Here is a 24,327-nt window from a genome sequence, read left to right as displayed (position 1 = left end):
GAACTCAGTTTGAAAAGAGTGCGCCAAGGAAGACTTCCAAAGAGTCTCTGGAAATAACAAAACAGTATGAAGTGACAGAAATGTTGTGAAATACGTCAGGGCATATTGTTTTGTAGCAGTGCACAACGGCAAATTTGTAAACAAAAATTTACCTTTCGTCGCTACAAGAGATGGATACTTTGTCGAAAAGCCTGTGTCTTGTGTGCATGTTTTCGCACCTTTCCGCGGCACGGCGCGGCACAGAGCTGCTCTGGTAGCTCCGAACGGCCGCACACGTCGCCTCGGACACGCCGGTTCGGCCCGCGCAAATCTCGCAGATGTTCCTCGTGCTTGTGCTGTCATATGGACCGCGACCCGAGCGGCAGCGAGCGGCAGTCGAGCAAAGTCGGGACAAGTCGGGACGGAAGGTGACAGCCGATTATGCACCGTATCGAATTACGCAAATATCTAGAAGCGCGACGCGTGTCAGGCAGGTGAGAACGCTTCTCTCGGTCCAGCAGGACACCGCCACACCCCGCGCACTCCACCCGCCGCCCGGCCGCGCGCAATCCCTGCGACGGACAACAATAACAAGGTGCGTCTCCCGCGAGTGTCGGAGGCCGCACGAACCAAACGAATGACAGGAGGTGCAACGAGCAGCTGTGTTGTGCGTCTGACCCAAGTGGCGGCGCGCAGCACTGCGCGTCGCCTTCGAGGTGGAAGGACGTGCTTTGCGTCAAATGTGCCACCGAAAATGGCGATTGCGTGTATTGGGAGGAGAGGCGAAGCCTTCTTGTGCCGTGCGGCTACAGTATAAGGACGCCAACGGCCATACCATGTTGAATGCACCGGTTCTCGTCCGATCACCGAAGTTAAGCAACATCGGGCCCGGTTAGTACTTGGATGGGTGACCGCCTGGGAACGCCGGGTGCTGTTGGCTCCCTCTCTTCTTTTAAATTTTATGTCACTACACCTGCCAGCCCTCTTTTCATACAAACTGTCAGGTGCGACAAAGATGCTTCCACAAGCATTTTAAACTACTGTATTAAACGTAAGATGCGAAATTACAGTAATGAACTCAGTTTGTACAAGAATGCGCGGAGGAAGAGTGCTAGGAACTCGTTGAAAATAACGAAACACTGCGAATCGACAGATGTGCTCTTGAAATGCGTCAGAGCCTACTGTTTTGTAGGAGCGCTAAATTCCAAAAAGTAACTACATTAAAAAAAAACCTGTTCCCGTCCGACCACCGAAGATAAGCAACAGTGTTTATATTCGGATCGGCGACCGCCTGGGAACTCTGGCTGTCTTCATTTCTTGCTTTCTTGTCGCTACCCCTGACAGCCGTTTTTTCATGCTACCTTTCTCATGTGACAAAGATGCTTCCATACTGATTTTAAACTATCGTAAGGTACGATATTAAGGAACTCAGTTTGAAAAGAGTGCGCCAAGGAAGACTTCCAAAGAGTCTCTGGAAATAACAAAACAGTATGAAGTGACAGAAATGTTGTGAAATACGTCAGGGCATATTGTTTTGTAGCAGTGCACAACGGCAAATTTGTAAACAAAAATTTACCTTTCGTCGCTACAAGAGATGGATACTTTGTCGAAAAGCCTGTGTCTTGTGTGCATGTTTTCGCACCTTTCCGCGGCACGGCGCGGCACAGAGCTGCTCTGGTAGCTCCGAACGGCCGCACACGTCGCCTCGGACACGCCGGTTCGGCCCGCGCAAATCTCGCAGATGTTCCTCGTGCTTGTGCTGTCATATGGACCGCGACCCGAGCGGCAGCGAGCGGCAGTCGAGCAAAGTCGGGACAAGTCGGGACGGAAGGTGACAGCCGATTATGCACCGTATCGAATTACGCAAATATCTAGAAGCGCGACGCGTGTCAGGCAGGTGAGAACGCTTCTCTCGGTCCAGCAGGACACCGCCACACCCCGCGCACTCCACCCGCCGCCCGGCCGCGCGCAATCCCTGCGACGGACAACAATAACAAGGTGCGTCTCCCGCGAGTGTCGGAGGCCGCACGAACCAAACGAATGACAGGAGGTGCAACGAGCAGCTGTGTTGTGCGTCTGACCCACGTGGCGGCGCGCAGCACTGCGCGTCGCCTTCGAGGTGGAAGGACGTGCTTTGCGTCAAATGTGCCACCGAAAATGGCGATTGCGTGTATTGGGAGGAGAGGCGAAGCCTTCTTGTGCCGTGCGGCTACAGTATAAGGACGCCAACGGCCATACCATGTTGAATGCACCGGTTCTCGTCCGATCACCGAAGTTAAGCAACATCGGGCCCGGTTAGTACTTGGATGGGTGACCGCCTGGGAACACCGGGTGCTGTTGGCTCCCTCTCTTCTTTTAAATTTTATGTCACTACACCTGCCAGCCCTCTTTTCATACAAACTGTCAGGTGCGACAAAGATGCTTCCACAAGCATTTTAAACTACTGTATTAAACGTAAGATGCGAAATTACAGTAATGAACTCAGTTTGTACAAGAATGCGCGGAGGAAGAGTGCTAGGAACTCGTTGAAAATAACGAAACACTGCGAATCGACAGATGTGCTCTTGAAATGCGTCAGAGCCTACTGTTTTGTAGGAGCGCTAAATTCCAAAAAGTAACTACATTAAAAAAAAACCTGTTCCCGTCCGACCACCGAAGATAAGCAACAGTGTTTATATTCGGATCGGCGACCGCCTGGGAACTCTGGCTGTCTTCATTTCTTGCTTTCTTGTCGCTACCCCTGACAGCCGTTTTTTCATGCTACCTTTCTCATGTGACAAAGATGCTTCCATACTGATTTTAAACTATCGTAAGGTACGATATTAAGGAACTCAGTTTGAAAAGAGTGCGCCAAGGAAGACTTCCAAAGAGTCTCTGGAAATAACAAAACAGTATGAAGTGACAGAAATGTTGTGAAATACGTCAGGGCATATTGTTTTGTAGCAGTGCACAACGGCAAATTTGTAAACAAAAATTTACCTTTCGTCGCTACAAGAGATGGATACTTTGTCGAAAAGCCTGTGTCTTGTGTGCATGTTTTCGCACCTTTCCGCGGCACGGCGCGGCACAGAGCTGCTCTGGTAGCTCCGAACGGCCGCACACGTCGCCTCGGACACGCCGGTTCGGCCCGCGCAAATCTCGCAGATGTTCCTCGTGCTTGTGCTGTCATATGGACCGCGACCCGAGCGGCAGCGAGCGGCAGTCGAGCAAAGTCGGGACAAGTCGGGACGGAAGGTGACAGCCGATTATGCACCGTATCGAATTACGCAAATATCTAGAAGCGCGACGCGTGTCAGGCAGGTGAGAACGCTTCTCTCGGTCCAGCAGGACACCGCCACACCCCGCGCACTCCACCCGCCGCCCGGCCGCGCGCAATCCCTGCGACGGACAACAATAACAAGGTGCGTCTCCCGCGAGTGTCGGAGGCCGCACGAACCAAACGAATGACAGGAGGTGCAACGAGCAGCTGTGTTGTGCGTCTGACCCACGTGGCGGCGCGCAGCACTGCGCGTCGCCTTCGAGGTGGAAGGACGTGCTTTGCGTCAAATGTGCCACCGAAAATGGCGATTGCGTGTATTGGGAGGAGAGGCGAAGCCTTCTTGTGCCGTGCGGCTACAGTATAAGGACGCCAACGGCCATACCATGTTGAATGCACCGGTTCTCGTCCGATCACCGAAGTTAAGCAACATCGGGCCCGGTTAGTACTTGGATGGGTGACCGCCTGGGAACACCGGGTGCTGTTGGCTCCCTCTCTTCTTTTAAATTTTATGTCACTACACCTGCCAGCCCTCTTTTCATACAAACTGTCAGGTGCGACAAAGATGCTTCCACAAGCATTTTAAACTACTGTATTAAACGTAAGATGCGAAATTACAGTAATGAACTCAGTTTGTACAAGAATGCGCGGAGGAAGAGTGCTAGGAACTCGTTGAAAATAACGAAACACTGCGAATCGACAGATGTGCTCTTGAAATGCGTCAGAGCCTACTGTTTTGTAGGAGCGCTAAATTCCAAAAAGTAACTACATTAAAAAAAAACCTGTTCCCGTCCGACCACCGAAGATAAGCAACAGTGTTTATATTCGGATCGGCGACCGCCTGGGAACTCTGGCTGTCTTCATTTCTTGCTTTCTTGTCGCTACCCCTGACAGCCGTTTTTTCATGCTACCTTTCTCATGTGACAAAGATGCTTCCATACTGATTTTAAACTATCGTAAGGTACGATATTAAGGAACTCAGTTTGAAAAGAGTGCGCCAAGGAAGACTTCCAAAGAGTCTCTGGAAATAACAAAACAGTATGAAGTGACAGAAATGTTGTGAAATACGTCAGGGCATATTGTTTTGTAGCAGTGCACAACGGCAAATTTGTAAACAAAAATTTACCTTTCGTCGCTACAAGAGATGGATACTTTGTCGAAAAGCCTGTGTCTTGTGTGCATGTTTTCGCACCTTTCCGCGGCACGGCGCGGCACAGAGCTGCTCTGGTAGCTCCGAACGGCCGCACACGTCGCCTCGGACACGCCGGTTCGGCCCGCGCAAATCTCGCAGATGTTCCTCGTGCTTGTGCTGTCATATGGACCGCGACCCGAGCGGCAGCGAGCGGCAGTCGAGCAAAGTCGGGACAAGTCGGGACGGAAGGTGACAGCCGATTATGCACCGTATCGAATTACGCAAATATCTAGAAGCGCGACGCGTGTCAGGCAGGTGAGAACGCTTCTCTCGGTCCAGCAGGACACCGCCACACCCCGCGCACTCCACCCGCCGCCCGGCCGCGCGCAATCCCTGCGACGGACAACAATAACAAGGTGCGTCTCCCGCGAGTGTCGGAGGCCGCACGAACCAAACGAATGACAGGAGGTGCAACGAGCAGCTGTGTTGTGCGTCTGACCCACGTGGCGGCGCGCAGCACTGCGCGTCGCCTTCGAGGTGGAAGGACGTGCTTTGCGTCAAATGTGCCACCGAAAATGGCGATTGCGTGTATTGGGAGGAGAGGCGAAGCCTTCTTGTGCCGTGCGGCTACAGTATAAGGACGCCAACGGCCATACCATGTTGAATGCACCGGTTCTCGTCCGATCACCGAAGTTAAGCAACATCGGGCCCGGTTAGTACTTGGATGGGTGACCGCCTGGGAACACCGGGTGCTGTTGGCTCCCTCTCTTCTTTTAAATTTTATGTCACTACACCTGCCAGCCCTCTTTTCATACAAACTGTCAGGTGCGACAAAGATGCTTCCACAAGCATTTTAAACTACTGTATTAAACGTAAGATGCGAAATTACAGTAATGAACTCAGTTTGTACAAGAATGCGCGGAGGAAGAGTGCTAGGAACTCGTTGAAAATAACGAAACACTGCGAATCGACAGATGTGCTCTTGAAATGCGTCAGAGCCTACTGTTTTGTAGGAGCGCTAAATTCCAAAAAGTAACTACATTAAAAAAAAACCTGTTCCCGTCCGACCACCGAAGATAAGCAACAGTGTTTATATTCGGATCGGCGACCGCCTGGGAACTCTGGCTGTCTTCATTTCTTGCTTTCTTGTCGCTACCCCTGACAGCCGTTTTTTCATGCTACCTTTCTCATGTGACAAAGATGCTTCCATACTGATTTTAAACTATCGTAAGGTACGATATTAAGGAACTCAGTTTGAAAAGAGTGCGCCAAGGAAGACTTCCAAAGAGTCTCTGGAAATAACAAAACAGTATGAAGTGACAGAAATGTTGTGAAATACGTCAGGGCATATTGTTTTGTAGCAGTGCACAACGGCAAATTTGTAAACAAAAATTTACCTTTCGTCGCTACAAGAGATGGATACTTTGTCGAAAAGCCTGTGTCTTGTGTGCATGTTTTCGCACCTTTCCGCGGCACGGCGCGGCACAGAGCTGCTCTGGTAGCTCCGAACGGCCGCACACGTCGCCTCGGACACGCCGGTTCGGCCCGCGCAAATCTCGCAGATGTTCCTCGTGCTTGTGCTGTCATATGGACCGCGACCCGAGCGGCAGCGAGCGGCAGTCGAGCAAAGTCGGGACAAGTCGGGACGGAAGGTGACAGCCGATTATGCACCGTATCGAATTACGCAAATATCTAGAAGCGCGACGCGTGTCAGGCAGGTGAGAACGCTTCTCTCGGTCCAGCAGGACACCGCCACACCCCGCGCACTCCACCCGCCGCCCGGCCGCGCGCAATCCCTGCGACGGACAACAATAACAAGGTGCGTCTCCCGCGAGTGTCGGAGGCCGCACGAACCAAACGAATGACAGGAGGTGCAACGAGCAGCTGTGTTGTGCGTCTGACCCACGTGGCGGCGCGCAGCACTGCGCGTCGCCTTCGAGGTGGAAGGACGTGTTTTGCGTCAAATGTGCCACCGAAAATGGCGATTGCGTGTATTGGGAGGAGAGGCGAAGCCTTCTTGTGCCGTGCGGCTACAGTATAAGGACGCCAACGGCCATACCATGTTGAATGCACCGGTTCTCGTCCGATCACCGAAGTTAAGCAACATCGGGCCCGGTTAGTACTTGGATGGGTGACCGCCTGGGAACACCGGGTGCTGTTGGCTCCCTCTCTTCTTTTAAATTTTATGTCACTACACCTGCCAGCCCTCTTTTCATACAAACTGTCAGGTGCGACAAAGATGCTTCCACAAGCATTTTAAACTACTGTATTAAACGTAAGATGCGAAATTACAGTAATGAACTCAGTTTGTACAAGAATGCGCGGAGGAAGAGTGCTAGGAACTCGTTGAAAATAACGAAACACTGCGAATCGACAGATGTGCTCTTGAAATGCGTCAGAGCCTACTGTTTTGTAGGAGCGCTAAATTCCAAAAAGTAACTACATTAAAAAAAAAACCTGTTCCCGTCCGACCACCGAAGATAAGCAACAGTGTTTATATTCGGATCGGCGACCGCCTGGGAACTCTGGCTGTCTTCATTTCTTGCTTTCTTGTCGCTACCCCTGACAGCCGTTTTTTCATGCTACCTTTCTCATGTGACAAAGATGCTTCCATACTGATTTTAAACTATCGTAAGGTACGATATTAAGGAACTCAGTTTGAAAAGAGTGCGCCAAGGAAGACTTCCAAAGAGTCTCTGGAAATAACAAAACAGTATGAAGTGACAGAAATGTTGTGAAATACGTCAGGGCATATTGTTTTGTAGCAGTGCACAACGGCAAATTTGTAAACAAAAATTTACCTTTCGTCGCTACAAGAGATGGATACTTTGTCGAAAAGCCTGTGTCTTGTGTGCATGTTTTCGCACCTTTCCGCGGCACGGCGCGGCACAGAGCTGCTCTGGTAGCTCCGAACGGCCGCACACGTCGCCTCGGACACGCCGGTTCGGCCCGCGCAAATCTCGCAGATGTTCCTCGTGCTTGTGCTGTCATATGGACCGCGACCCGAGCGGCAGCGAGCGGCAGTCGAGCAAAGTCGGGACAAGTCGGGACGGAAGGTGACAGCCGATTATGCACCGTATCGAATTACGCAAATATCTAGAAGCGCGACGCGTGTCAGGCAGGTGAGAACGCTTCTCTCGGTCCAGCAGGACACCGCCACACCCCGCGCACTCCACCCGCCGCCCGGCCGCGCGCAATCCCTGCGACGGACAACAATAACAAGGTGCGTCTCCCGCGAGTGTCGGAGGCCGCACGAACCAAACGAATGACAGGAGGTGCAACGAGCAGCTGTGTTGTGCGTCTGACCCACGTGGCGGCGCGCAGCACTGCGCGTCGCCTTCGAGGTGGAAGGACGTGCTTTGCGTCAAATGTGCCACCGAAAATGGCGATTGCGTGTATTGGGAGGAGAGGCGAAGCCTTCTTGTGCCGTGCGGCTACAGTATAAGGACGCCAACGGCCATACCATGTTGAATGCACCGGTTCTCGTCCGATCACCGAAGTTAAGCAACATCGGGCCCGGTTAGTACTTGGATGGGTGACCGCCTGGGAACACCGGGTGCTGTTGGCTCCCTCTCTTCTTTTAAATTTTATGTCACTACACCTGCCAGCCCTCTTTTCATACAAACTGTCAGGTGCGACAAAGATGCTTCCACAAGCATTTTAAACTACTGTATTAAACGTAAGATGCGAAATTACAGTAATGAACTCAGTTTGTACAAGAATGCGCGGAGGAAGAGTGCTAGGAACTCGTTGAAAATAACGAAACACTGCGAATCGACAGATGTGCTCTTGAAATGCGTCAGAGCCTACTGTTTTGTAGGAGCGCTAAATTCCAAAAAGTAACTACATTAAAAAAAAACCTGTTCCCGTCCGACCACCGAAGATAAGCAACAGTGTTTATATTCGGATCGGCGACCGCCTGGGAACTCTGGCTGTCTTCATTTCTTGCTTTCTTGTCGCTACCCCTGACAGCCGTTTTTTCATGCTACCTTTCTCATGTGACAAAGATGCTTCCATACTGATTTTAAACTATCGTAAGGTACGATATTAAGGAACTCAGTTTGAAAAGAGTGCGCCAAGGAAGACTTCCAAAGAGTCTCTGGAAATAACAAAACAGTATGAAGTGACAGAAATGTTGTGAAATACGTCAGGGCATATTGTTTTGTAGCAGTGCACAACGGCAAATTTGTAAACAAAAATTTACCTTTCGTCGCTACAAGAGATGGATACTTTGTCGAAAAGCCTGTGTCTTGTGTGCATGTTTTCGCACCTTTCCGCGGCACGGCGCGGCACAGAGCTGCTCTGGTAGCTCCGAACGGCCGCACACGTCGCCTCGGACACGCCGGTTCGGCCCGCGCAAATCTCGCAGATGTTCCTCGTGCTTGTGCTGTCATATGGACCGCGACCCGAGCGGCAGCGAGCGGCAGTCGAGCAAAGTCGGGACAAGTCGGGACGGAAGGTGACAGCCGATTATGCACCGTATCGAATTACGCAAATATCTAGAAGCGCGACGCGTGTCAGGCAGGTGAGAACGCTTCTCTCGGTCCAGCAGGACACCGCCACACCCCGCGCACTCCACCCGCCGCCCGGCCGCGCGCAATCCCTGCGACGGACAACAATAACAAGGTGCGTCTCCCGCGAGTGTCGGAGGCCGCACGAACCAAACGAATGACAGGAGGTGCAACGAGCAGCTGTGTTGTGCGTCTGACCCACGTGGCGGCGCGCAGCACTGCGCGTCGCCTTCGAGGTGGAAGGACGTGCTTTGCGTCAAATGTGCCACCGAAAATGGCGATTGCGTGTATTGGGAGGAGAGGCGAAGCCTTCTTGTGCCGTGCGGCTACAGTATAAGGACGCCAACGGCCATACCATGTTGAATGCACCGGTTCTCGTCCGATCACCGAAGTTAAGCAACATCGGGCCCGGTTAGTACTTGGATGGGTGACCGCCTGGGAACACCGGGTGCTGTTGGCTCCCTCTCTTCTTTTAAATTTTATGTCACTACACCTGCCAGCCCTCTTTTCATACAAACTGTCAGGTGCGACAAAGATGCTTCCACAAGCATTTTAAACTACTGTATTAAACGTAAGATGCGAAATTACAGTAATGAACTCAGTTTGTACAAGAATGCGCGGAGGAAGAGTGCTAGGAACTCGTTGAAAATAACGAAACACTGCGAATCGACAGATGTGCTCTTGAAATGCGTCAGAGCCTACTGTTTTGTAGGAGCGCTAAATTCCAAAAAGTAACTACATTAAAAAAAAACCTGTTCCCGTCCGACCACCGAAGATAAGCAACAGTGTTTATATTCGGATCGGCGACCGCCTGGGAACTCTGGCTGTCTTCATTTCTTGCTTTCTTGTCGCTACCCCTGACAGCCGTTTTTTCATGCTACCTTTCTCATGTGACAAAGATGCTTCCATACTGATTTTAAACTATCGTAAGGTACGATATTAAGGAACTCAGTTTGAAAAGAGTGCGCCAAGGAAGACTTCCAAAGAGTCTCTGGAAATAACAAAACAGTATGAAGTGACAGAAATGTTGTGAAATACGTCAGGGCATATTGTTTTGTAGCAGTGCACAACGGCAAATTTGTAAACAAAAATTTACCTTTCGTCGCTACAAGAGATGGATACTTTGTCGAAAAGCCTGTGTCTTGTGTGCATGTTTTCGCACCTTTCCGCGGCACGGCGCGGCACAGAGCTGCTCTGGTAGCTCCGAACGGCCGCACACGTCGCCTCGGACACGCCGGTTCGGCCCGCGCAAATCTCGCAGATGTTCCTCGTGCTTGTGCTGTCATATGGACCGCGACCCGAGCGGCAGCGAGCGGCAGTCGAGCAAAGTCGGGACAAGTCGGGACGGAAGGTGACAGCCGATTATGCACCGTATCGAATTACGCAAATATCTAGAAGCGCGACGCGTGTCAGGCAGGTGAGAACGCTTCTCTCGGTCCAGCAGGACACCGCCACACCCCGCGCACTCCACCCGCCGCCCGGCCGCGCGCAATCCCTGCGACGGACAACAATAACAAGGTGCGTCTCCCGCGAGTGTCGGAGGCCGCACGAACCAAACGAATGACAGGAGGTGCAACGAGCAGCTGTGTTGTGCGTCTGACCCACGTGGCGGCGCGCAGCACTGCGCGTCGCCTTCGAGGTGGAAGGACGTGCTTTGCGTCAAATGTGCCACCGAAAATGGCGATTGCGTGTATTGGGAGGAGAGGCGAAGCCTTCTTGTGCCGTGCGGCTACAGTATAAGGACGCCAACGGCCATACCATGTTGAATGCACCGGTTCTCGTCCGATCACCGAAGTTAAGCAACATCGGGCCCGGTTAGTACTTGGATGGGTGACCGCCTGGGAACACCGGGTGCTGTTGGCTCCCTCTCTTCTTTTAAATTTTATGTCACTACACCTGCCAGCCCTCTTTTCATACAAACTGTCAGGTGCGACAAAGATGCTTCCACAAGCATTTTAAACTACTGTATTAAACGTAAGATGCGAAATTACAGTAATGAACTCAGTTTGTACAAGAATGCGCGGAGGAAGAGTGCTAGGAACTCGTTGAAAATAACGAAACACTGCGAATCGACAGATGTGCTCTTGAAATGCGTCAGAGCCTACTGTTTTGTAGGAGCGCTAAATTCCAAAAAGTAACTACATTAAAAAAAAACCTGTTCCCGTCCGACCACCGAAGATAAGCAACAGTGTTTATATTCGGATCGGCGACCGCCTGGGAACTCTGGCTGTCTTCATTTCTTGCTTTCTTGTCGCTACCCCTGACAGCCGTTTTTTCATGCTACCTTTCTCATGTGACAAAGATGCTTCCATACTGATTTTAAACTATCGTAAGGTACGATATTAAGGAACTCAGTTTGAAAAGAGTGCGCCAAGGAAGACTTCCAAAGAGTCTCTGGAAATAACAAAACAGTATGAAGTGACAGAAATGTTGTGAAATACGTCAGGGCATATTGTTTTGTAGCAGTGCACAACGGCAAATTTGTAAACAAAAATTTACCTTTCGTCGCTACAAGAGATGGATACTTTGTCGAAAAGCCTGTGTCTTGTGTGCATGTTTTCGCACCTTTCCGCGGCACGGCGCGGCACAGAGCTGCTCTGGTAGCTCCGAACGGCCGCACACGTCGCCTCGGACACGCCGGTTCGGCCCGCGCAAATCTCGCAGATGTTCCTCGTGCTTGTGCTGTCATATGGACCGCGACCCGAGCGGCAGCGAGCGGCAGTCGAGCAAAGTCGGGACAAGTCGGGACGGAAGGTGACAGCCGATTATGCACCGTATCGAATTACGCAAATATCTAGAAGCGCGACGCGTGTCAGGCAGGTGAGAACGCTTCTCTCGGTCCAGCAGGACACCGCCACACCCCGCGCACTCCACCCGCCGCCCGGCCGCGCGCAATCCCTGCGACGGACAACAATAACAAGGTGCGTCTCCCGCGAGTGTCGGAGGCCGCACGAACCAAACGAATGACAGGAGGTGCAACGAGCAGCTGTGTTGTGCGTCTGACCCACGTGGCGGCGCGCAGCACTGCGCGTCGCCTTCGAGGTGGAAGGACGTGCTTTGCGTCAAATGTGCCACCGAAAATGGCGATTGCGTGTATTGGGAGGAGAGGCGAAGCCTTCTTGTGCCGTGCGGCTACAGTATAAGGACGCCAACGGCCATACCATGTTGAATGCACCGGTTCTCGTCCGATCACCGAAGTTAAGCAACATCGGGCCCGGTTAGTACTTGGATGGGTGACCGCCTGGGAACACCGGGTGCTGTTGGCTCCCTCTCTTCTTTTAAATTTTATGTCACTACACCTGCCAGCCCTCTTTTCATACAAACTGTCAGGTGCGACAAAGATGCTTCCACAAGCATTTTAAACTACTGTATTAAACGTAAGATGCGAAATTACAGTAACGAACTCAGTTTGTACAAGAATGCGCGGAGGAAGAGTGCTAGGAACTCGTTGAAAATAACGAAACACTGCGAATCGACAGATGTGCTCTTGAAATGCGTCAGAGCCTACTGTTTTGTAGGAGCGCTAAATTCCAAAAAGTAACTACATTAAAAAAAAACCTGTTCCCGTCCGACCACCGAAGATAAGCAACAGTGTTTATATTCGGATCGGCGACCGCCTGGGAACTCTGGCTGTCTTCATTTCTTGCTTTCTTGTCGCTACCCCTGACAGCCGTTTTTTCATGCTACCTTTCTCATGTGACAAAGATGCTTCCATACTGATTTTAAACTATCGTAAGGTACGATATTAAGGAACTCAGTTTGAAAAGAGTGCGCCAAGGAAGACTTCCAAAGAGTCTCTGGAAATAACAAAACAGTATGAAGTGACAGAAATGTTGTGAAATACGTCAGGGCATATTGTTTTGTAGCAGTGCACAACGGCAAATTTGTAAACAAAAATTTACCTTTCGTCGCTACAAGAGATGGATACTTTGTCGAAAAGCCTGTGTCTTGTGTGCATGTTTTCGCACCTTTCCGCGGCACGGCGCGGCACAGAGCTGCTCTGGTAGCTCCGAACGGCCGCACACGTCGCCTCGGACACGCCGGTTCGGCCCGCGCAAATCTCGCAGATGTTCCTCGTGCTTGTGCTGTCATATGGACCGCGACCCGAGCGGCAGCGAGCGGCAGTCGAGCAAAGTCGGGACAAGTCGGGACGGAAGGTGACAGCCGATTATGCACCGTATCGAATTACGCAAATATCTAGAAGCGCGACGCGTGTCAGGCAGGTGAGAACGCTTCTCTCGGTCCAGCAGGACACCGCCACACCCCGCGCACTCCACCCGCCGCCCGGCCGCGCGCAATCCCTGCGACGGACAACAATAACAAGGTGCGTCTCCCGCGAGTGTCGGAGGCCGCACGAACCAAACGAATGACAGGAGGTGCAACGAGCAGCTGTGTTGTGCGTCTGACCCACGTGGCGGCGCGCAGCACTGCGCGTCGCCTTCGAGGTGGAAGGACGTGCTTTGCGTCAAATGTGCCACCGAAAATGGCGATTGCGTGTATTGGGAGGAGAGGCGAAGCCTTCTTGTGCCGTGCGGCTACAGTATAAGGACGCCAACGGCCATACCATGTTGAATGCACCGGTTCTCGTCCGATCACCGAAGTTAAGCAACATCGGGCCCGGTTAGTACTTGGATGGGTGACCGCCTGGGAACACCGGGTGCTGTTGGCTCCCTCTCTTCTTTTAAATTTTATGTCACTACACCTGCCAGCCCTCTTTTCATACAAACTGTCAGGTGCGACAAAGATGCTTCCACAAGCATTTTAAACTACTGTATTAAACGTAAGATGCGAAATTACAGTAATGAACTCAGTTTGTACAAGAATGCGCGGAGGAAGAGTGCTAGGAACTCGTTGAAAATAACGAAACACTGCGAATCGACAGATGTGCTCTTGAAATGCGTCAGAGCCTACTGTTTTGTAGGAGCGCTAAATTCCAAAAAGTAACTACATTAAAAAAAAAACCTGTTCCCGTCCGACCACCGAAGATAAGCAACAGTGTTTATATTCGGATCGGCGACCGCCTGGGAACTCTGGCTGTCTTCATTTCTTGCTTTCTTGTCGCTACCCCTGACAGCCGTTTTTTCATGCTACCTTTCTCATGTGACAAAGATGCTTCCATACTGATTTTAAACTATCGTAAGGTACGATATTAAGGAACTCAGTTTGAAAAGAGTGCGCCAAGGAAGACTTCCAAAGAGTCTCTGGAAATAACAAAACAGTATGAAGTGACAGAAATGTTGTGAAATACGTCAGGGCATATTGTTTTGTAGCAGTGCACAACGGCAAATTTGTAAACAAAAATTTACCTTTCGTCGCTACAAGAGATGGATACTTTGTCGAAAAGCCTGTGTCTTGTGTGCATGTTTTCGCACCTTTCCGCGGCACGGCGCGGCACAGAGCTGCTCTGGTAGCTCCGAACGGCCGCACACGTCGCCTCGGACACGCCGGTTCGGCCCGCGCAAATCTCGCAGATGTTCCTCGTGCTTGTGCTGTCATATGGACCGCGACCCGAGCGGCAGCGAGCGGCAGTCGAGCAAAGTCGGGACAAGTCGGGACGGAAGGTGACAGCCGATTATGCACCGTATCGAATTACGCAAATATCTAGAAGCGCGACGCGTGTCAGGCAGGTGAGAACGCTTCTCTCGGTCCAGCAGGACACCGCCACACCCCGCGCACTCCACCCGCCGCCCGGCCGCGCGCAATCCCTGCGACGGACAACAATAACAAGGTGCGTCTCCCGCGAGTGTCGGAGGCCGCACGAACCAAACGAATGACAGGAGGTGCAACGAGCAGCTGTGTTGTGCGTCTGACCCACGTGGCGGCGCGCAGCACTGCGCGTCGCCTTCGAGGTGGAAGGACGTGCTTTGCGTCAAATGTGCCACCGAAAATGGCGATTGCGTGTATTGGGAGGAGAGGCGAAGCCTTCTTGTGCCGTGCGGCTACAGTATAAGGACGCCAACGGCCATACCATGTTGAATGCACCGGTTCTCGTCCGATCACCGAAGTTAAGCAACATCGGGCCCGGTTAGTACTTGGATGGGTGACCGCCTGGGAACACCGGGTGCTGTTGGCTCCCTCTCTTCTTTTAAATTTTATGTCACTACACCTGCCAGCCCTCTTTTCATACAAACTGTCAGGTGCGACAAAGATGCTTCCACAAGCATTTTAAACTACTGTATTAAACGTAAGATGCGAAATTACAGTAATGAACTCAGTTTGTACAAGAATGCGCGGAGGAAGAGTGCTAGGAACTCGTTGAAAATAACGAAACACTGCGAATCGACAGATGTGCTCTTGAAATGCGTCAGAGCCTACTGTTTTGTAGGAGCGCTAAATTCCAAAAAGTAACTACATTAAAAAAAAACCTGTTCCCGTCCGACCACCGAAGATAAGCAACAGTGTTTATATTCGGATCGGCGACCGCCTGGGAACTCTGGCTGTCTTCATTTCTTGCTTTCTTGTCGCTACCCCTGACAGCCGTTTTTTCATGCTACCTTTCTCATGTGACAAAGATGCTTCCATACTGATTTTAAACTATCGTAAGGTACGATATTAAGGAACTCAGTTTGAAAAGAGTGCGCCAAGGAAGACTTCCAAAGAGTCTCTGGAAATAACAAAACAGTATGAAGTGACAGAAATGTTGTGAAATACGTCAGGGCATATTGTTTTGTAGCAGTGCACAACGGCAAATTTGTAAACAAAAATTTACCTTTCGTCGCTACAAGAGATGGATACTTTGTCGAAAAGCCTGTGTCTTGTGTGCATGTTTTCGCACCTTTCCGCGGCACGGCGCGGCACAGAGCTGCTCTGGTAGCTCCGAACGGCCGCACACGTCGCCTCGGACACGCCGGTTCGGCCCGCGCAAATCTCGCAGATGTTCCTCGTGCTTGTGCTGTCATATGGACCGCGACCCGAGCGGCAGCGAGCGGCAGTCGAGCAAAGTCGGGACAAGTCGGGACGGAAGGTGACAGCCGATTATGCACCGTATCGAATTACGCAAATATCTAGAAGCGCGACGCGTGTCAGGCAGGTGAGAACGCTTCTCTCGGTCCAGCAGGACACCGCCACACCCCGCGCACTCCACCCGCCGCCCGGCCGCGCGCAATCCCTGCGACGGACAACAATAACAAGGTGCGTCTCCCGCGAGTGTCGGAGGCCGCACGAACCAAACGAATGACAGGAGGTGCAACGAGCAGCTGTGTTGTGCGTCTGACCCACGTGGCGGCGCGCAGCACTGCGCGTCGCCTTCGAGGTGGAAGGACGTGCTTAGCGTCAAATGTGCCACCGAAAATGGCGATTGCGTGTATTGGGAGGAGAGGCGAAGCCTTCTTGTGCCGTGCGGCTACAGTATAAGGACGCCAACGGCCACACCATGTTGAATGCACCGGTTCTCGTCCGATCACCGAAGTTAAGCAACATCGGGCCCGGTTAGTACTTGGATGGGTGACCGCCTGGGAACACCGGCTGCTGTTGGCCCCCTCTCTTCTTTTAAATTTTATGTCACTACACCTGCCAGCCCTCTTTTCATACAAACTGTCAGGTGCGACAAAGATGCTTCCACAAGCATTTTAAACTACTGTATTAAACGTAAGATGCGAAATTACAGTAATGAACTCAGTTTGTACAAGAATGCGCGGAGGAAGAGTGCTAGGAACTCGTTGAAAATAACGAAACACTGCGAATCGACAGATGTGCTCTTGAAATGCGTCAGAGCCTACTGTTTTGTAGGAGCGCTAAATTCCAAAATGTAACTATATTAAAAAAAACCTGTTCCCGTCCGACCACCGAAGATAAGCAACAGTGTTTATATTCGGATCGGCGACCGCCTGGGAACTCTGGCTGTCTTCATTTCTTGCTTTCTTGTCGCTACCCCTGACAGCCGTTTTTTCATGCTACCTTTCTCATGTGACAAAGATGCTTCCATACTGATTTTAAACTATCGTAAGGTACGATATTAAGGAACTCAGTTTGAAAAGAGTGCGCCAAGGAAGACTTCCAAAGAGTCTCTGGAAATAACAAAACAGTATGAAGTGACAGAAATGTTGTGAAATACGTCAGGGCATATTGTTTTGTAGCAGTGCACAACGGCAAATTTGTAAACAAAAATTTACCTTTCGTCGCTACAAGAGATGGATACTTTGTCGAAAAGCCTGTGTCTTGTGTGCATGTTTTCGCACCTTTCCGCGGCACGGCGCGGCACAGAGCTGCTCTGGTAGCTCCGAACGGCCGCACACGTCGCCTCGGACACGCCGGTTCGGCCCGCGCAAATCTCGCAGATGTTCCTCGTGCTTGTGCTGTCATATGGACCGCGACCCGAGCGGCAGCGAGCGGCAGTCGAGCAAAGTCGGGACAAGTCGGGACGGAAGGTGACAGCCGATTATGCACCGTATCGAATTACGCAAATATCTAGAAGCGCGACGCGTGTCAGGCAGGTGAGAACGCTTCTCTCGGTCCAGCAGGACACCGCCACACCCCGCGCACTCCACCCGCCGCCCGGCCGCGCGCAATCCCTGCGACGGACAACAATAACAAGGTGCGTCTCCCGCGAGTGTCGGAGGCCGCACGAACCAAACGAATGACAGGAGGTGCAACGAGCAGCTGTGTTGTGCGTCTGACCCACGTGGCGGCGCGCAGCACTGCGCGTCGCCTTCGAGGTGGAAGGACGTGCTTTGCGTCAAATGTGCCACCGAAAATGGCGATTGCGTGTATTGGGAGGAGAGGCGAAGCCTTCTTGTGCCGTGCGGCTACAGTATAAGGACGCCAACGGCCATACCATGTTGAATGCACCGGTTCTCGTCCGATCACCGAAGTTAAGCAACATCGGGCCCGGTTAGTACTTGGATGGGTGACCGCCTGGGAACACCGGGTGCTGTTGGCTCCCTCTCTTCTTTTAAATTTTATGTCACTACACCTGCCAGCCCTCTTTTCATACAAACTGTCAGGTGCGACAAAGATGCTTCCACAAGCATTTTAAACTACTGTATTAAACGTAAGATGCGAAATTACAGTAATGAACTCAGTTTGTACAAGAATGCGCGGAGGAAGAGTGCTAGGAACTCGTTGAAAATAACGAAACACTGCGAATCGACAGATGTGCTCTTGAAATGCGTCAGAGCCTACTGTTTTGTAGGAGCGCTAAATTCCAAAAAGTAACTACATTAAAAAAAAACCTGTTCCCGTCCGACCACCGAAGATAAGCAACAGTGTTTATATTCGGATCGGCGACCGCCTGGGAACTCTGGCTGTCTTCATTTCTTGCTTTCTTGTCGCTACCCCTGACAGCCGTTTTTTCATGCTACCTTTCTCATGTGACAAAGATGCTTCCATACTGATTTTAAACTATCGTAAGGTACGATATTAAGGAACTCAGTTTGAAAAGAGTGCGCCAAGGAAGACTTCCAAAGAGTCTCTGGAAATAACAAAACAGTATGAAGTGACAGAAATGTTGTGAAATACGTCAGGGCATATTGTTTTGTAGCAGTGCACAACGGCAAATTTGTAAACAAAAATTTACCTTTCGTCGCTACAAGAGATGGATACTTTGTCGAAAAGCCTGTGTCTTGTGTGCATGTTTTCGCACCTTTCCGCGGCACGGCGCGGCACAGAGCTGCTCTGGTAGCTCCGAACGGCCGCACACGTCGCCTCGGACACGCCGGTTCGGCCCGCGCAAATCTCGCAGATGTTCCTCGTGCTTGTGCTGTCATATGGACCGCGACCCGAGCGGCAGCGAGCGGCAGTCGAGCAAAGTCGGGACAAGTCGGGACGGAAGGTGACAGCCGATTATGCACCGTATCGAATTACGCAAATATCTAGAAGCGCGACGCGTGTCAGGCAGGTGAGAACGCTTCTCTCGGTCCAGCAGGACACCGCCACACCCCGCGCACTCCACCCGCCGCCCGGCCGCGCGCAATCCCTGCGACGGACAACAATAACAAGGTGCGTCTCCCGCGAGTGTCGGAGGCCGCACGAACCAAACGAATGACAGGAGGTGCAACGAGCAGCTGTGTTGTGCGTCTGACCCACGTGGCGGCGCGCAGCACTGCGCGTCGCCTTCGAGGTGGAAGGACGTGCTTTGCGTCAAATGTGCCACCGAAAATGGCGATTGCGTGTATTGGGAGGAGAGGCGAAGCCTTCTTGTGCCGTGCGGCTACAGTATAAGGACGCCAACGGCCATACCATGTTGAATGCACCGGTTCTCGTCCGATCACCGAAGTTAAGCAACATCGGGCCCGGTTAGTACTTGGATGGGTGACCGCCTGGGAACACCGGGTGCTGTTGGCTCCCTCTCTTCTTTTAAATTTTATGTCACTACACCTGCCAGCCCTCTTTTCATACAAACTGTCAGGTGCGACAAAGATGCTTCCACAAGCATTTTAAACTACTGTATTAAACGTAAGATGCGAAATTACAGTAATGAACTCAGTTTGTACAAGAATGCGCGGAGGAAGAGTGCTAGGAACTCGTTGAAAATAACGAAACACTGCGAATCGACAGATGTGCTCTTGAAATGCGTCAGAGCCTACTGTTTTGTAGGAGCGCTAAATTCCAAAATGTAACTACATTAAAAAAAACCTGTTCCCGTCCGACCACCGAAGATAAGCAACAGTGTTTATATTCGGATCGGCGACCGCCTGGGAACTCTGGCTGTCTTCATTTCTTGCTTTCTTGTCGCTACCCCTGACAGCCGTTTTTTCATGCTACCTTTCTCATGTGACAAAGATGCTTCCATACTGATTTTAAACTATCGTAAGGTACGATATTAAGGAACTCAGTTTGAAAAGAGTGCGCCAAGGAAGACTTCCAAAGAGTCTCTGGAAATAACAAAACAGTATGAAGTGACAGAAATGTTGTGAAATACGTCAGGGCATATTGTTTTGTAGCAGTGCACAACGGCAAATTTGTAAACAAAAATTTACCTTTCGTCGCTACAAGAGATGGATACTTTGTCGAAAAGCCTGTGTCTTGTGTGCATGTTTTCGCACCTTTCCGCGGCACGGCGCGGCACAGAGCTGCTCTGGTAGCTCCGAACGGCCGCACACGTCGCCTCGGACACGCCGGTTCGGCCCGCGCAAATCTCGCAGATGTTCCTCGTGCTTGTGCTGTCATATGGACCGCGACCCGAGCGGCAGCGAGCGGCAGTCGAGCAAAGTCGGGACAAGTCGGGACGGAAGGTGACAGCCGATTATGCACCGTATCGAATTACGCAAATATCTAGAAGCGCGACGCGTGTCAGGCAGGTGAGAACGCTTCTCTCGGTCCAGCAGGACACCGCCACACCCCGCGCACTCCACCCGCCGCCCGGCCGCGCGCAATCCCTGCGACGGACAACAATAACAAGGTGCGTCTCCCGCGAGTGTCGGAGGCCGCACGAACCAAACGAATGACAGGAGGTGCAACGAGCAGCTGTGTTGTGCGTCTGACCCACGTGGCGGCGCGCAGCACTGCGCGTCGCCTTCGAGGTGGAAGGACGTGCTTTGCGTCAAATGTGCCACCGAAAATGGCGATTGCGTGTATTGGGAGGAGAGGCGAAGCCTTCTTGTGCCGTGCGGCTACAGTATAAGGACGCCAACGGCCATACCATGTTGAATGCACCGGTTCTCGTCCGATCACCGAAGTTAAGCAACATCGGGCCCGGTTAGTACTTGGATGGGTGACCGCCTGGGAACACCGGGTGCTGTTGGCTCCCTCTCTTCTTTTAAATTTTATGTCACTACACCTGCCAGCCCTCTTTTCATACAAACTGTCAGGTGCGACAAAGATGCTTCCACAAGCATTTTAAACTACTGTATTAAACGTAAGATGCGAAATTACAGTAATGAACTCAGTTTGTACAAGAATGCGCGGAGGAAGAGTGCTAGGAACTCGTTGAAAATAACGAAACACTGCGAATCGACAGATGTGCTCTTGAAATGCGTCAGAGCCTACTGTTTTGTAGGAGCGCTAAATTCCAAAAAGTAACTACATTAAAAAAAAACCTGTTCCCGTCCGACCACCGAAGATAAGCAACAGTGTTTATATTCGGATCGGCGACCGCCTGGGAACTCTGGCTGTCTTCATTTCTTGCTTTCTTGTCGCTACCCCTGACAGCCGTTTTTTCATGCTACCTTTCTCATGTGACAAAGATGCTTCCATACTGATTTTAAACTATCGTAAGGTACGATATTAAGGAACTCAGTTTGAAAAGAGTGCGCCAAGGAAGACTTCCAAAGAGTCTCTGGAAATAACAAAACAGTATGAAGTGACAGAAATGTTGTGAAATACGTCAGGGCATATTGTTTTGTAGCAGTGCACAACGGCAAATTTGTAAACAAAAATTTACCTTTCGTCGCTACAAGAGATGGATACTTTGTCGAAAAGCCTGTGTCTTGTGTGCATGTTTTCGCACCTTTCCGCGGCACGGCGCGGCACAGAGCTGCTCTGGTAGCTCCGAACGGCCGCACACGTCGCCTCGGACACGCCGGTTCGGCCCGCGCAAATCTCGCAGATGTTCCTCGTGCTTGTGCTGTCATATGGACCGCGACCCGAGCGGCAGCGAGCGGCAGTCGAGCAAAGTCGGGACAAGTCGGGACGGAAGGTGACAGCCGATTATGCACCGTATCGAATTACGCAAATATCTAGAAGCGCGACGCGTGTCAGGCAGGTGAGAACGCTTCTCTCGGTCCAGCAGGACACCGCCACACCCCGCGCACTCCACCCGCCGCCCGGCCGCGCGCAATCCCTGCGACGGACAACAATAACAAGGTGCGTCTCCCGCGAGTGTCGGAGGCCGCACGAACCAAACGAATGACAGGAGGTGCAACGAGCAGCTGTGTTGTGCGTCTGACCCACGTGGCGGCGCGCAGCACTGCGCGTCGCCTTCGAGGTGGAAGGACGTGCTTTGCGTCAAATGTGCCACCGAAAATGGCGATTGCGTGTATTGGGAGGAGAGGCGAAGCCTTCTTGTGCCGTGCGGCTACAGTATAAGGACGCCAACGGCCATACCATGTTGAATGCACCGGTTCTCGTCCGATCACCGAAGTTAAGCAACATCGGGCCCGGTTAGTACTTGGATGGGTGACCGCCTGGGAACACCGGGTGCTGTTGGCTCCCTCTCTTCTTTTAAATTTTATGTCACTACACCTGCCAGCCCTCTTTTCATACAAACTGTCAGGTGCGACAAAGATGCTTCCACAAGCATTTTAAACTACTGTATTAAACGTAAGATGCGAAATTACAGTAATGAACTCAGTTTGTACAAGAATGCGCGGAGGAAGAGTGCTAGGAACTCGTTGAAAATAACGAAACACTGCGAATCGACAGATGTGCTCTTGAAATGCGTCAGAGCCTACTGTTTTGTAGGAGCGCTAAATTCCAAAATGTAACTACATTAAAAAAAACCTGTTCCCGTCCGACCACCGAAGATAAGCAACAGTGTTTATATTCGGATCGGCGACCGCCTGGGAACTCTGGCTGTCTTCATTTCTTGCTTTCTTGTCGCTACCCCTGACAGCCGTTTTTTCATGCTACCTTTCTCATGTGACAAAGATGCTTCCATACTGATTTTAAACTATCGTAAGGTACGATATTAAGGAACTCAGTTTGAAAAGAGTGCGCCAAGGAAGACTTCCAAAGAGTCTCTGGAAATAACAAAACAGTATGAAGTGACAGAAATGTTGTGAAATACGTCAGGGCATATTGTTTTGTAGCAGTGCACAACGGCAAATTTGTAAACAAAAATTTACCTTTCGTCGCTACAAGAGATGGATACTTTGTCGAAAAGCCTGTGTCTTGTGTGCATGTTTTCGCACCTTTCCGCGGCACGGCGCGGCACAGAGCTGCTCTGGTAGCTCCGAACGGCCGCACACGTCGCCTCGGACACGCCGGTTCGGCCCGCGCAAATCTCGCAGATGTTCCTCGTGCTTGTGCTGTCATATGGACCGCGACCCGAGCGGCAGCGAGCGGCAGTCGAGCAAAGTCGGGACAAGTCGGGACGGAAGGTGACAGCCGATTATGCACCGTATCGAATTACGCAAATATCTAGAAGCGCGACGCGTGTCAGGCAGGTGAGAACGCTTCTCTCGGTCCAGCAGGACACCGCCACACCCCGCGCACTCCACCCGCCGCCCGGCCGCGCGCAATCCCTGCGACGGACAACAATAACAAGGTGCGTCTCCCGCGAGTGTCGGAGGCCGCACGAACCAAACGAATGACAGGAGGTGCAACGAGCAGCTGTGTTGTGCGTCTGACCCACGTGGCGGCGCGCAGCACTGCGCGTCGCCTTCGAGGTGGAAGGACGTGCTTTGCGTCAAATGTGCCACCGAAAATGGCGATTGCGTGTATTGGGAGGAGAGGCGAAGCCTTCTTGTGCCGTGCGGCTACAGTATAAGGACGCCAACGGCCATACCATGTTGAATGCACCGGTTCTCGTCCGATCACCGAAGTTAAGCAACATCGGGCCCGGTTAGTACTTGGATGGGTGACCGCCTGGGAACACCGGGTGCTGTTGGCTCCCTCTCTTCTTTTAAATTTTATGTCACTACACCTGCCAGCCCTCTTTTCATACAAACTGTCAGGTGCGACAAAGATGCTTCCACAAGCATTTTAAACTACTGTATTAAACGTAAGATGCGAAATTACAGTAATGAACTCAGTTTGTACAAGAATGCGCGGAGGAAGAGTGCTAGGAACTCGTTGAAAATAACGAAACACTGCGAATCGACAGATGTGCTCTTGAAATGCGTCAGAGCCTACTGTTTTGTAGGAGCGCTAAATTCCAAAAAGTAACTACATTAAAAAAAAACCTGTTCCCGTCCGACCACCGAAGATAAGCAACAGTGTTTATATTCGGATCGGCGACCGCCTGGGAACTCTGGCTGTCTTCATTTCTTGCTTTCTTGTCGCTACCCCTGACAGCCGTTTTTTCATGCTACCTTTCTCATGTGACAAAGATGCTTCCATACTGATTTTAAACTATCGTAAGGTACGATATTAAGGAACTCAGTTTGAAAAGAGTGCGCCAAGGAAGACTTCCAAAGAGTCTCTGGAAATAACAAAACAGTATGAAGTGACAGAAATGTTGTGAAATACGTCAGGGCATATTGTTTTGTAGCAGTGCACAACGGCAAATTTGTAAACAAAAATTTACCTTTCGTCGCTACAAGAGATGGATACTTTGTCGAAAAGCCTGTGTCTTGTGTGCATGTTTTCGCACCTTTCCGCGGCACGGCGCGGCACAGAGCTGCTCTGGTAGCTCCGAACGGCCGCACACGTCGCCTCGGACACGCCGGTTCGGCCCGCGCAAATCTCGCAGATGTTCCTCGTGCTTGTGCTGTCATATGGACCGCGACCCGAGCGGCAGCGAGCGGCAGTCGAGCAAAGTCGGGACAAGTCGGGACGGAAGGTGACAGCCGATTATGCACCGTATCGAATTACGCAAATATCTAGAAGCGCGACGCGTGTCAGGCAGGTGA

General features: G+C 51.5%; 17 non-coding genes across 17 annotated transcripts; all 17 read left to right on the top strand.

The window, feature by feature from the left end:
* Window positions 1-800: 800 nt before the first annotated feature.
* Window positions 801-919, top strand: LOC126273841 (5S ribosomal RNA). Its single transcript, XR_007549678.1, has one exon. It is a non-coding gene; the product is annotated as a 5S ribosomal RNA (ribosomal RNA).
* A 1,284-nt stretch (window positions 920-2,203) lies between these two features.
* On the top strand, window positions 2,204-2,322 carry LOC126274210 (5S ribosomal RNA). The gene has a single exon (XR_007550037.1). It is a non-coding gene; the product is annotated as a 5S ribosomal RNA (ribosomal RNA).
* A 1,284-nt stretch (window positions 2,323-3,606) lies between these two features.
* Window positions 3,607-3,725, top strand: LOC126274199 (5S ribosomal RNA). Its single transcript, XR_007550026.1, has one exon. It is a non-coding gene; the product is annotated as a 5S ribosomal RNA (ribosomal RNA).
* Window positions 3,726-5,009: 1,284 nt separating this feature from the next.
* LOC126274188 (5S ribosomal RNA) lies at window positions 5,010-5,128 on the top strand. The gene has a single exon (XR_007550015.1). It is a non-coding gene; the product is annotated as a 5S ribosomal RNA (ribosomal RNA).
* Window positions 5,129-6,412: 1,284 nt separating this feature from the next.
* LOC126274177 (5S ribosomal RNA) lies at window positions 6,413-6,531 on the top strand. The gene has a single exon (XR_007550004.1). It is a non-coding gene; the product is annotated as a 5S ribosomal RNA (ribosomal RNA).
* A 1,285-nt stretch (window positions 6,532-7,816) lies between these two features.
* LOC126274166 (5S ribosomal RNA) lies at window positions 7,817-7,935 on the top strand. The gene has a single exon (XR_007549993.1). It is a non-coding gene; the product is annotated as a 5S ribosomal RNA (ribosomal RNA).
* A 1,284-nt stretch (window positions 7,936-9,219) lies between these two features.
* Window positions 9,220-9,338, top strand: LOC126274155 (5S ribosomal RNA). Its single transcript, XR_007549982.1, has one exon. It is a non-coding gene; the product is annotated as a 5S ribosomal RNA (ribosomal RNA).
* Window positions 9,339-10,622: 1,284 nt separating this feature from the next.
* Window positions 10,623-10,741, top strand: LOC126274144 (5S ribosomal RNA). The gene has a single exon (XR_007549971.1). It is a non-coding gene; the product is annotated as a 5S ribosomal RNA (ribosomal RNA).
* A 1,284-nt stretch (window positions 10,742-12,025) lies between these two features.
* LOC126274133 (5S ribosomal RNA) lies at window positions 12,026-12,144 on the top strand. Its single transcript, XR_007549960.1, has one exon. It is a non-coding gene; the product is annotated as a 5S ribosomal RNA (ribosomal RNA).
* Window positions 12,145-13,428: 1,284 nt separating this feature from the next.
* On the top strand, window positions 13,429-13,547 carry LOC126274122 (5S ribosomal RNA). The gene has a single exon (XR_007549949.1). It is a non-coding gene; the product is annotated as a 5S ribosomal RNA (ribosomal RNA).
* Window positions 13,548-14,832: 1,285 nt separating this feature from the next.
* LOC126274110 (5S ribosomal RNA) lies at window positions 14,833-14,951 on the top strand. The gene has a single exon (XR_007549937.1). It is a non-coding gene; the product is annotated as a 5S ribosomal RNA (ribosomal RNA).
* A 1,284-nt stretch (window positions 14,952-16,235) lies between these two features.
* LOC126274240 (5S ribosomal RNA) lies at window positions 16,236-16,354 on the top strand. Its single transcript, XR_007550066.1, has one exon. It is a non-coding gene; the product is annotated as a 5S ribosomal RNA (ribosomal RNA).
* A 1,283-nt stretch (window positions 16,355-17,637) lies between these two features.
* Window positions 17,638-17,756, top strand: LOC126274098 (5S ribosomal RNA). Its single transcript, XR_007549926.1, has one exon. It is a non-coding gene; the product is annotated as a 5S ribosomal RNA (ribosomal RNA).
* Window positions 17,757-19,040: 1,284 nt separating this feature from the next.
* Window positions 19,041-19,159, top strand: LOC126274087 (5S ribosomal RNA). The gene has a single exon (XR_007549915.1). It is a non-coding gene; the product is annotated as a 5S ribosomal RNA (ribosomal RNA).
* Window positions 19,160-20,442: 1,283 nt separating this feature from the next.
* Window positions 20,443-20,561, top strand: LOC126274074 (5S ribosomal RNA). Its single transcript, XR_007549904.1, has one exon. It is a non-coding gene; the product is annotated as a 5S ribosomal RNA (ribosomal RNA).
* Window positions 20,562-21,845: 1,284 nt separating this feature from the next.
* LOC126274063 (5S ribosomal RNA) lies at window positions 21,846-21,964 on the top strand. The gene has a single exon (XR_007549893.1). It is a non-coding gene; the product is annotated as a 5S ribosomal RNA (ribosomal RNA).
* Window positions 21,965-23,247: 1,283 nt separating this feature from the next.
* LOC126274052 (5S ribosomal RNA) lies at window positions 23,248-23,366 on the top strand. Its single transcript, XR_007549882.1, has one exon. It is a non-coding gene; the product is annotated as a 5S ribosomal RNA (ribosomal RNA).
* Window positions 23,367-24,327: the final 961 nt, after the last annotated feature.

This window comes from Schistocerca gregaria, chromosome 5, assembly GCF_023897955.1.
Source record: "Schistocerca gregaria isolate iqSchGreg1 chromosome 5, iqSchGreg1.2, whole genome shotgun sequence".
NCBI lineage: Eukaryota > Metazoa > Arthropoda > Insecta > Orthoptera > Acrididae > Schistocerca > Schistocerca gregaria.
The sequence above is the reverse complement of the archived record's forward strand: the minus strand, read 5'-3'. Positions and strand labels throughout refer to the sequence as shown.